The 12,384-nt window shown below is 46.6% G+C and overlaps 1 long non-coding RNA gene across 1 annotated transcript; it reads right to left on the reverse strand.

Moving 5' to 3' along the window:
• Nucleotides 1–4,251: 4,251 nt before the first annotated feature.
• Nucleotides 4,252–5,149, reverse strand: LOC121841699. The gene is made up of 3 exons (XR_006080736.1): nucleotides 5,040–5,149; nucleotides 4,793–4,898; nucleotides 4,252–4,284 (listed from the first exon to the last, which is right to left on the reverse strand). It is a non-coding gene; the product is annotated as an uncharacterized LOC121841699 (long non-coding RNA).
• Nucleotides 5,150–12,384: the final 7,235 nt, after the last annotated feature.

Consider the following 12,384-nt stretch of genomic DNA (forward strand, 5'->3'; position numbering starts at 1 on the left):
GTGTAGCCTCTCAGAGCTGTGTGGGGCGGGTCCCCAGCATCTGTAGTCGTGGGTTACTGTTTGGTGTTCAGTGTAGCCTCTCAGAGCTGTGTGGGGTGTCCCTCTAACTCTGTCTGAGATGAGCTCTAACTCTGTCTGAGATGAGCTCTAACTCTGTCTGAGATGAGCTCTAACTCTGTCTGAGATGAGCTCTAACTCTGAGATGAGCTCTAACTCTGTCTGAGATGAGCTCTAACTCTGTCTGAGATGAGCTCTAACTCTGTCTGAGATGAGCTCTAACTCTGTCTGAGATGAGCTCTAACTCTGAGATGAGCTCTAACTCTGTCTGAGATGAGCTCTAACTCTGTCTGAGATGAGCTCTAACTCTGTCTGAGGTGAGCTCTAACTCTGAGCTCTAACTCTGAGATGAGCCCTAACTCTGTCTGAGATGAGCTCTAACTCTGAGATGAGCTCTAACTGTGTCTGAGATGAGCTCTAACTCTGTCTGAGATGAGCTCTAACTCTGAGCTCTAACTCTGTCTGAGATGAGCTCTAACTCTTAAATGAGCTCTAACTCTGTCTGAGATGAGCTCTAACTCTGTCTGAGTTGAGCTCTAACTCTGAGATGAGCTCTAACTCTGTCTGAGATGAGCTCTAACTCTGAGATGAGCTCTAACTCTGTCTGAGATGAGCTCTAACTCTGTCTGAGATGAGCTCTAACTCTGAGATGAGCTCTAACTCTGAGATGAGCTCTAACTCTCTCTGAGATTAGCTCTAACTCTGTCTGAGATGAGCTCTAACTCTGTCTGAGATGAGCTCTAACTCTGACATGAGCTCTAACTCTGTCTGAGATGAGCTCTAACTCTGTCTGAGATGAGCTCTAACTCTGAGATGAGCTCTAACTGAGATGAGCTCTAACTCTGAGATGAGCTCTAACTCTGTCTGAGATTAGCTCTAACTCTGTCTGAGATGAGCTCTAACTCTGTCTGAGATGAGCTCTAACTCTGAGATGAGCTCTAACTCTGAGATGAGCTCTAACTCTGAATGAGCTCTAACTCTGAGATGAGCTCTAACTCTGTCTGAATGCTCTAACTCTGTCTGAGGTGAGCTCTAACTCTGTCTGAGATGAGCTCTAACTTTCTGAGATGAGCTCTAACTCATCTGAATGAGCTCTAACTCTGTTTGAGATGAGCTCTAACTCTGTCTGAGATGAGCTCTAACTCTGTCTGAGATGAGCTCTAACTCTGAGCTCTAACTCTGAAGATAGTCTTTAGAACCCTGTATGGTTCAACTTAGCGTAGAAGGCATGTAGGTGGTTCTACACCAGTCAACATAGCAGTGTCTATGACGGTGTCTACAGAGGGGAATGTAGAGATGTGTAGGTGGTCCCAGACTCACACCAGATGGCGGATGGACAGCTGTGGTTTGTGTTTTGTTTCCTGTTTCATCAATGGGTTTGATGAATATTTGCAACACTGTGGTTACTGTGGACATTAGAGCCTTTTGTAACACTGTGGTGAATGTGAACATCAGAGACCTTTGTTGTTGAAGTGCAAGCCAGACAGACAGACAAGCAGACAGGCAGGCAGGCAGACAGACATATTGTTCGGTAAAGCACGCTCATGGGATGAGTAACCTAGCCTGAAATCTGAAGATTTGCCTTAGCTTCCTGAGTTAAAGTCTAGGTTTCAGAAACACTGGGCTAACACACTGCCACAGTAGAACAGCTCTGTGTGCCAGGTTGGTCCTCAGAGGCTTGGAGGACTGTTAAGTTAGATTGTGTTCTGTCAGACATATTGCCTCTCATTGACCTTACTATCTAGTTCAGAGGAGAGAATGTCACGATTCTGTTCTGGAGTGGGAACTCTCTCTAGTTCAGAGGAGAGAATGTCACGGTTCTGTTCTGGAGTGGGAACTCTCTAGTTCAGAGGAGAGAATGTCACGGTTCTGTTCTGTTCTGGAGTGGGGAACTCTCTAGTTCAGAGGAGAGAATGTTCTGTTCTGTTCTGAGTGGGAACTCTCTAGTTCTGTTCTGTTCTGGAGTGGGAACTCTCTCTAGTTCAGAGGAGAGAATGTCACGGTTCTGTTCTGAGTGGGAACTCTCTAGTTCAGAGGAGAGAATGTCACGGTTCTGTTCTGGAGTGGGAACTCTCTAGTTCAGAGGAGAGAATGTCACGGTTCTGTTCCAGAGTGGGATGGGAACTCTCTCTAGTTCAGAGGAGAGAATGTCACGGTTCTGTTCCAGAGTGGGAACTCACTCTAGTTCAGAGGAGAGAATGTCACGGTTCTGTTCTGGAGTGGAACTCTCTCTAGTTCAGAGGAGAGAATGTCACGGTTCTGTTCTGGAGTGGGAACTCTCTAGTTCAGAGGAGAGAATGTCACGGTTCTGTTCTGGAGTGGGAACTCTCTCTAGTTCAGAGGAGAGAATGTCACGGTTCTGTTCTGAGTGGGAACTCTCTAGTTCAGAGGAGAGAATGTCACGGTTCTGTTCCAGAGTGGGATGGGAACTCTCTCTAGTTCAGAGGAGAGAATGTCACGGTTCTGTTCCAGAGTGGGAACTCTCTCTAGTTCAGAGGAGAGAATGTCACGGTTCTGTTCTGGAGTGGGATGGGAACTCTCTCTAGTTCAGAGGAGAGAATGTCACGGTTCTGTTCCAGAGTGGGATGGGAACTCTCTCTAGTTCAGAGGAGAGAATGTCACGGTTCTGTTCCAGAGTGGGATGGGAACTCTCTCTAGTTCAGAGGAGAGAATGTCACGGTTCTGTTCCAGAGTGGGATGGGAACTCTCTCTAGTTCAGAGGAGAGAATGTCACGGTTCTGTTCCAGAGTGGGATGGGAACTCTCTCTAGTTCAGAGGAGAGAATGTCACGGTTCTGTTCCTGAGTGGGATGGGAACTCTCTCTAGTTCAGAGGAGAGAATGTCACGGTTCTGTTCCAGGGATGGGAACTCTCTCTAGTTCAGAGGAGAGAATGTCACGGTTCTGTTCCAGAGTGGGATGGGAACTCTCTCTAGTTCAGAGGAGAGAATGTCATGGTTCTGTTCCGGAGTGGGATGGGAACTCTCTAGTTCAGAGGAGAGAATGTCACGGTTCTGTTCCAGAGTGGGTGGGAACTCTCTCTAGTTCAGAGGAGAGAATGTCATGGTTCTGTTCCGGAGTGGGATGGGAACTCTCTAGTTCAGAGGAGAGAATGTCACGGTTCTGTTCCAGAGTGGGAACTCTCTAGTTCAGAGGAGAGAATGTCACGGTTCTGTTCCGGAGTGGGATGGGAACTCTCTCTAGTTCAGAGGAGAGAATGTCATGGTTCTGTTCCGGAGTTGGATGGGAACTCTCTCTAGTTCAGAGGAGAGAATGTCACGGTTCTGTTCCAGAGTGGGAACTCTCTCTAGTTCAGAGGAGAGAATGTCACGGTTCTGTTCCAGAGTGGGATGGGAACTCTCTAGTTCAGAGGAGAGAATGTCACGGTTCTGTTCCAGAGTGGGAACTCTCTCTAGTTCAGAGGAGAGAATGTCACGGTTCTGTTCCAGAGTGGGATGGGAACTCTCTCTAGTTCAGAGGAGAGAATGTCACGGTTCTGTTCCAGAGTGGGATGGGAACTCTCTCTAGTTCAGAGGAGAGAATGTCACGGTTCTGTTCCAGAGTGGGATGGGAACTCTCTCTAGTTCAGAGGACGGAATGTCACGGTTCTGTTCCGGAGTGGGATGGGAACTCTCTCTCTGTTTTCCAGAATGTTTGTGTGCTGGTATAGTACATGACCTATTCATGGTGTGAATAACATTGATTCAAAACTTCACGAGATCTTTATTTAAACAGATTGGATACATTCAATTGCAGTCTTAATTATTTCATCAAATATATCTGGTAAAAGGAAATGTAATATTTACAAATTTAATAAAGAATATTTTTTCGTTTCCTTAATTCACACCAAAGTTTAACCATCAAGACATTATTGTAACAATAAATATCATAATCTTTGGTAAAAGCTCATTGAAAACCAAAAACGCAGAGCAACATAACAGAAGAAAAGGCTTCAAAGTCCAGCTTTGTAAAGGGACACCATTAAATCACACAGCATTGGCACAGAAAAGGTTTTACAGTAAAAGGCTAATTTATATTTCTGACAGCAGAGGACGCGCATTAAGTATCACTGTAAAATGAATGAGGACCAATGGAGGGTTTCATTTAACCATAAAACAAGTACAACAGCTCCCCTTCAGGTGAGGATGTCGGTCATGGGGACGTCATGAGCTCTCAAAGAGGAATACTTCACTGGAGGAGGAGGCTTGAAAGGGGGAGGGAGGTCCATCCTGAGAGAGAGAGTGGAGGAAGGGGAAGAAGGGTGAGGGGGAGAGAGAGTGGAGGGGAGGGAGAGAAGGAAGGAAGAGGAAGGGAGAGAGAGTGGAGGGGAAGAAGGGGAAGGGTGAGGGGGAGAAGGAGAGAGGGAGGGAGGGGGAGAGGGGGAGAGAGCAGAGAAGGATAGAGAGGGAGAGAGTGGGAGGGAGCGAGAGGGGGAGAGAGGGAGGGAGGAGGAGGGAGGGAGGAGGAGAGAGGAGGGGGGAGAGGGAGGGAGGGGAGAGAGGGAGGGAGGGGAGAGAGGGAGGGGGAGGGGGAGAGGGAGGGAGGGAGAGAGGGGAGAGAGGAAGGGAGGTGAGAGAGGGAGAGAGGGGAGGGAGGGGAGAGAGGGAGGGAGGGGGAGGGGAGAGGAGGAGGAGAGAGAAAGAGGCAGATTGAAAGGCAGGTAGAAAAGAGAGATTAATTGATGGAACAAATAAATAAATGGAGCTGTGGGGGAGTCAGGACAGGAAATACGCTCACCTCTTCTGGATGATGTACCGTCGGTAGAGGTACCCTACCACGAGCAGCAGAGCCAGGACAGGAAGCAGCACCCACACCACCACGTACCTCTGACCACTACTGGGACCTGACAGGAATAATCATGACATCGGTATCCTCTGTAAATCATAATATTGTGAGGTTTTCTGTTTAAAAGTGGTCTACGGTACATACCAAATAGAACGACAAGAAGCCAATACAAACCAACCATCTCTGGCTGTGGTCCTACCTGTCTCCCCATGGGAGGGAGTGGAGGTGGAGGTGGTGGAGGTCCCCAGGGTGTGGTCTTCCTTCTCCTCAGCCAGGGTGCTCTTCTGGGGTTAGCGTAGTGAACACTGGGGCCTCCCTGACCACCAAAGCTGGAGGTCTCTGCTTCAGACTTGTTCCTCTGCCCACCATCGGATCGGACGCTCCATGGAGTGGGCTTTTCTGATTGGACCTTGGGTGGATAGGTGGATCCTGATTGGGCCGTGGATGGGACTCTGACTGGACTGTCCGTGGAGCTGTTGACCTCTGACCCCTTTGGTCCCGGCTCTGTATTGACTGATCGGGTGTGTATTTGAGTTGATTAGCTGGGTGACAGAGGTAGTCAAAGTAGATACTGGTGTTGACTTCCTGTACGGTAGAGGAGGTGAGGGTGTCTGGTGTGACGCTGAAGTTAGCTGTAAGGGTTGTCATCTCTCCTGGCCCTGGTAGGTCGCTTGTTACGTTGGTGCCGGTAGCTGTAGGTTCAGTTACGTTGTTGCGGTAACCATAGGTTCAGTTACGTTGTTGTCGGTAACCGTAGGTTCAGTTACGTTATTTGCAAGTAACCGTAGGTTCAGTTACGTTGCTGCCGGTAACCGTAGGTTCAGTTACATTGTTGTCGGTAACCGTAGGTTCAGTTACGTTGTTGCCGGTAACCGTAGGTTCAATTACGTTGTTGCCGGTAACCGTAGGTTCAGTTACATTGTTGTCGGTAACCGTAGGTTCAGTTACGTTGTTGCCGGGGGTCACAGTGACAGCAGGACCTGTTATGTAGGGAAAGTAATGAGAGACAGAGAGAGAATCATCACTAGTATCATAATGTCCCTCTAACTCTTCAACAACTACACATCCCAGGGTGCATTTGTGTCCGGAATGCTCCGTCAGGGAAGCAGTAATTGAACAGTACTCCAACAGGTCCAGCAGAGGGCAGTCTATACCCTTCCTAGGGCTGTTGCTACAGGTGATTAACATCTCACTCTCTATTGGAACCTGTAGAAGAGATGATCACTAGGCCTCTCTGTTACGAACACATAGAAATATATTACATAGAACGCAAATTCCTCTCTGACATGGAATAATATAATAATAACAACAACATAATGTCCAGTAAAAAATGCTTTTAACCAAAGCCTCCTTGTGGCTGTAGAGTATACAGTTATGTTGCAGGAAGCCCCAGCAGAAATCACCATACATACTCACTAAACAGACTATGTGTTGAATGCACACTACTACCAACTGAGAGAAACAGAGTGGTCAGCTCTATCACTGCATGAACGCCGTGGTTCAGGGCATGCAGATAGAAATGTATAATATAGAACATAACTCTGACACTTCAGCTCTATTCATGACATTTCTATCTGAAATATTCAGTAGTGGTACATTGCAGAAGGGTGAGTACACTGGGCAGCACAGTTGGTGTATGGGCATTCAGGTAGAAATGTATAATATAGAACAAACGTAAATCACTGACTGAAAGGTGTCAGCTTTATTCATGGCTGTTCTATTGCAACTTTTCAGCTGCTGAAGGCGACCGTGGAGCATGACCAGAGTTGCTGTCGGCTGCTGGAGAGTCAGTCAGAGTGTGAACATGTGTCCCAAATCAGCGAACATTCATTTTATTGTGAAACTACTTTAGTCCTCAAAAAAACATTTATGGCACATTATGACTATAGCAGAGCACTACTTTAGGCCCTGGCCCTATAGAACCCTATTCTATATAGTGCACTACTTTAGAACCCTGTTCTCTATAGGCTCTGGTCAAATAGAACCCTGTTCTCTATAGGCCCTGGTCAAATAGAACGACGTCTGTTTAGGCCCTGTCAAATGTGAAGAGATTTCAGTGTGTCAGTGATGACTCAAATAGAACCACATTCATCTACACACCTGGTCACAGGATGGAAAACCCGACAGGCCCTGCAAATAGAACATGTTATCAGACAGTGAGATGGAGAGAGACAGAGAGAGAGACAGAGAGAGAGAAATAGAGAGAGAGAGCCCAGAGAGAGAGAGAGAACCCAGATAGGAGAAATAGAGACAGAGAGAGAGAGAGACAGAGAGAGAGAGAGAGAGAGAGAGACAGAGAGGAGAGAGACTAGAGAGAGAGTCAGAGAGAGAGAGAGAGACTATAGAGAGAGAGAGAGAGAGAGAGAGAGAGAGAGAGAGAGAGAGAGACAGAGAGACAGAGAGAGAGAGAGAGAGAGAGATAGAGAGAGAGTCAGAGAGAGACAGAGAGACTATAGAGACAGAGAGACAGAGAGAGAGAGAGAAGTTATCTATAGGAGCAGAGAGAGAGGAAGAGTTCTATAGAGAGAGAGAGACAGAGATAGAGACCAGAGATATCATAGAGAGGAGAGAAGATAGAACCCTCAGAGAGAGAGAGAGACAGAGAGTTCTTTAGAGAGAGGTCAAGAGAGAACAGAGAGATCTAGAGAGGGAGAGTCAGAGATAGAGACAGAGAGAGAGAGAGTTCTCTATAGAGAGATAGAGACAGAGAGACAGAGAGAGAGAGAGAGACAGAAGAGACAGAGAGAGAGAGAGAGAGATAGAAGAGAGACAGAGGCCCAGAGAGAGATAGAGAGAGAGAGAGAGAGAGACAGAGAGACAGAGAGAGAAGAGAGAGAGAGAGAGAGAGAGACAGAGAGACAGAGAGAGACAAAGAGAGAGAGAGAGAGAGATAGGCCCGGAGAGAGAGAGAGAGAGACAGAGACAGAGAGAGAGAGAGAGAGAGAGAGACTTAGAGGAGAGTCAGAAGAGAGAGACAGAGAGCCCTGGTCAGAGAGAGAGAACAGAGAGAGAGAGAGTCAGAGATAGAAGAGAGAGACAGAGATAGAGAGAGAGTCAGAGAGAGAGAGAGACAGAGAGAGAGAGAGACAGAGAGAGAGAGAGACAGAGGAGAGAGTCAAAGAGAGAGAAGAGAGAGATAGATGTACATGTTTTCAGACAGTGAGATGCAGACAGAGATACAGACAGAGAGATGCAGACAGAGAGATGCAGACAGAGAGATGCAGACAGAGAGATACAGATGTAGATGTACAGACAGAGATGCAGACAGAGAGATGCAGACAGAGAGATGCAGACAGATAGATGCAGACAGAGAGATGCAGACAGAGAGATGCAGACAGAGAGATGCAGACAGAGAGATGCAGACAGAGAGATGCAGACAGAGGTGCAGAGGTGCAGACAGAGAGATGCAGACAGAGAGGTGCAGACAGAGAGATGCAGACAGAGAGATGCAGACAGAGATGCAGACAGATGAGATGCAGACAGTGAGATGCAGACAGAGAGATGCAGACAGCGAGATGCAGACAATGAGATGCAGAAATGCAGACAGAGAGATGCAGACAGTGAGATGCAGACAGATCAACAGTGAATGCAGACAGTGAAATGCAGACAGTAAGACGCAGATAGAGAGATGCAGACAGTGAGATGCAGACAGCCTCAGACATACAGACAGTGAGATGCAGATGGTGAGATGCAGACAGAGGGATGCAGACAGAGAGGTGCAGACAGTGGGATGCAGACAAGAGATGCAGACAGTGAGATGCAGACAGTGAGATCAGTCCCCCATCCAGCTGGTCCTGACAGTGAGTGCAGACAGTGGGATGCAGACAGAGATGTGCAGACAGTGAGATGCAGACAGTGAGATGCAGACAGTGAGATGCAGACAGAGAGATGCAGACAGTGAGATGCAGACAGTGAGATTCAGATAGTGAGATGCAGATAGAGAGATGCAGACAGTGAGATGCAGACAGAGAGATGCAGACAGTGAGATGAAGACAGAGAGATGCAGACAGAGGTATGCAGCTGGTCCTGGGGCTGAGTTCACTAACCTGTTCTACTAACACACTGAAGCCTCAGTCCCCTCATCCAGCTGGTCCTGGGGCTGAGTTCACTAACCTGTTCTACTAACACACTGAAGCCTCAGTCCCCTCATCCAGCTGGTCCTACTGTTCCCACTAACACACTGAAGCCTCAGTCCCCTCATCCAGCTGGTCCTGGGGCTGAGTTCACTAACCTGTTCTACTAACACACTGAAGCCTCAGTCCCTCATCCAGCTGGTCCTGAGTTCACTAACCTGTTCTACTAACACACTGAAGCCTCAGTCCCCTCATCCAGCTGGTCCTGAGTTCGCTAACCTGTTCTACTAACACACTGAAGCCTCAGTCCCCTCATCCAGCTGGTCCTGAGTTCACTAACCTGTTCTACTAACACACTGAAGCCTCAGTCCCCTCATCCAGCTGGTCCTGAGTTCGCTAACCTGTTCTACTAACACACTGAAGCACTGAAGCCTCAGTCCCCTCATCCAGCTGGTCCTGGGGCTGAGTTCACAAAGTTCTTAACACACTGAAGCCTCAGTCCCCATCCAGCTGGTCCTACAAACCTGTTCTACTAACACACTGAAGCCTCAGTCCCCTCATCCAGCTGGTCCTGAGTTCACTAACCTGTTCTACTAACACACTGAAGCCTCAGTCCCTCATCCAGCTGGTCCTGAGTTCACTAACCTGTTCTACTAACACACTGAAGCCTCAGTCCCCTCATCCAGCTGGTCCTGGGGCTGAGTTCACAAACCTGTTCTACTAACACACTGAAACCTCAGCTGGACCAGAACATCCAATCAATCAGAATAAACCAAATTACAACAGTCTAAACAACACTACATTACCTATTGGGAAACAAGCACACAGCAACACTACATTACCTATTGGGAAACACAAACACAAAGCAACACTACATTACCTATTGGGAAACACAAGCACAAAGCCAAATGCAGTGCAATCTGGCCCTAAATCAACAGTACACCGTGGCTAACTATTAGACCATGGTTACTGATCAAAACCTTAGAAAAACCTTGACAAAGTACAGGCTCAGTGAGCACAGCCTTGCATTGAGAAGGGTAGACACAGGAAAACCTGGCTCCCTGTAGAGGAAAGGCTGTGCAACCACTGTACAACAGGAAAACCTGGCTCCCTGTAGAGGAAAGGCTGTGCAACCACTGTACAACAGGAAAACCTGGCTCCTGTAGAGGAAAGGCTGTGCAACCACTGTACAACAGGAAAACCTGGCTCCCTGTAGAGGAAAGGCTGTGCAACCACTGCACAACAGCAGAACCTGAGACGGAGCTGCATTTCCTGACAAAATGTCAAAAATATAAAACAACTGAAGATGAGCATGAGATGAGGGACAGTGTCTGACAGACCAACCAACCTGCACATGTCCTCTACTGCTTATTGTTATTGTCCAATGTACGGTTATTTTGACCCTTGGTTATTGTTGTTACTGTTGTCCCGTTGACAATATGGATTATGATAATTTGTATTATGTTAATATGATTTTTCTCTGCAGATCCTCTCAAGCTCTCTCAGGTTGGATGGGGAGCGTCACTGCACAGCTATTTTTCAGATCTCACTAGAGATGTTCAATCAGGATCAAGTCTGGGCTCTGGCTGTGCCACTCAAGGAGATTCAGAGACTTGTCCCGAAACCACTCCTGCGTTGTCTTGGCTGTGTGCTTAGGGTCGTTGTCCTGTTGGAAGGTGAACCTTGGCCCCAGTCTGAGGTCCTGAACGCTCTGTTGCAGGTTTTCATCAAGGATCTCTCTGTACTTTGCTCCATTCATCTTTCTCTCAATCCTGACTAGTCTCCCAGTCCCTGCCGTTGAAAAACATCCTCACAGCATGATGCTGTCTGCCACTACTGAGGAGTGAATTCCGTATGCCCACTCTACCATAAAGGCATGATTGGTGGAGTGCTGCAGAGATGGTTGTCTTTCTGGAAGGTTCTCCCATCTCCACAGAGGAACTCTGGAGTTCTGTCAGAGTGACCATCGGATTCTTGGTCACCTCCCTGATCAAGGCTCTTCTCCCCGGGACTCAGCCTGGCCTGGCGGCCAGCACTAGGAAGAGTCTCGGTGGTTCCAAACTTCTTCTATTTAAGAATGATGGAGGCCACTCTGTTCTTGGGGACTTTCAATTCTGCAGACATTTTTTGGTACCCTTCCCCAAGATCTATGTCTCGACGCAATCCAGTCTGGCTTGGTTTTTGCTCTGACATCCACTGTCAACTGTGGGACCTTATATAGACAGGTGTCTGCCTTTCCAATTCATGTCCAATCAATTGCATTTACCACAGATGGACTCCAATCAAGTTGTAGAAACATCTCAAGGATGATCAATGGAAACAGGATGCACCTGAGCTCGATTTAGAGTTTCATAGCAAAGGGTCTGAATACTTACAGTACCAGTCAAAAGTTTGGACACACCTACTCATTCAAGGGTTTTTCTACATTGTAGAATAATAGTGAAGACATCAAAACTATGAAATAACACATATGGAATCAGGTAGTAACAAAAAACATGTTAAACAAATCAAAATATATTTTATATTAACAGCTCAAATAAGCAATGAGAAACAACAGTCCATCATTACTTTAAGACATGAAGGTCAGTCAATACGGAACATTTCAAGAATGTTGAAGTTCCTTCAAGTGCAGTCGCAAAAACCATCAAGCGCTATGATGAAACTGGCTCTCTTGTGGACCGCCACAGGAAAGGAAGACCCAGAGTTATCTCTGCTGCTCTAAGTTCATTAGAGTTACTAGCCTCCAAAATTGTAGCCCAAATAAATGCTTCACAGAGTTCAAGTAACAGACACATCTCAACATCAACTGTTCAGAGGAGACTGTGTGAATCAGGCCTTCATGGTTGAATTGCTGCAATTGCTGCAAAGAAACCACTACTAAAGCACAGCAATAAGAAGAGACTTGCTTGGGCCAAGAAACACGAGCAATGGACAAGTGGAAATCTGTCCTTGGTCTGACGAGTCCAAATGGGAGATTTTTGTTTCTAACCAGCGTTTTTTTGTGAGACACAGAATAGGTGAACGGATAATCACTGTATGTGTGGTTCCCACCGTGAAGCATGGAGGAGGAGGTGTGATGGTGCTTTGCTGGTGACACTGTCAGCATGACTAACACAACATTCTGCAGCAATTTACAGCTCAGCAGACAGGCATATAGCAATATAGATAGAGAAACATTTACTGAATTAATTATACTGACACCACCAGACTGTGTTAGCCTATTGGGCTAAAGGCTTCAAGATTTAGACAAGGTTACTAAACACACAAGTGTGTTTTACCAAACCACATCGGTCATCGGTGGACTGGTCTTCTGACATTTCCATTTTTAGCCCAATGGGCCATTCTAAATATATATATATATATATATATATATATATATATATATATATATATATATATATATATATATATATATATATATATTTTTATAAAATTATCATTATTTGGTTTGTCTTGTGTGTTAGAAATGCC

Source organism: Oncorhynchus tshawytscha, linkage group LG33 (assembly GCF_018296145.1).
Source record: "Oncorhynchus tshawytscha isolate Ot180627B linkage group LG33, Otsh_v2.0, whole genome shotgun sequence".
Lineage (NCBI taxonomy): Eukaryota > Metazoa > Chordata > Actinopteri > Salmoniformes > Salmonidae > Oncorhynchus > Oncorhynchus tshawytscha.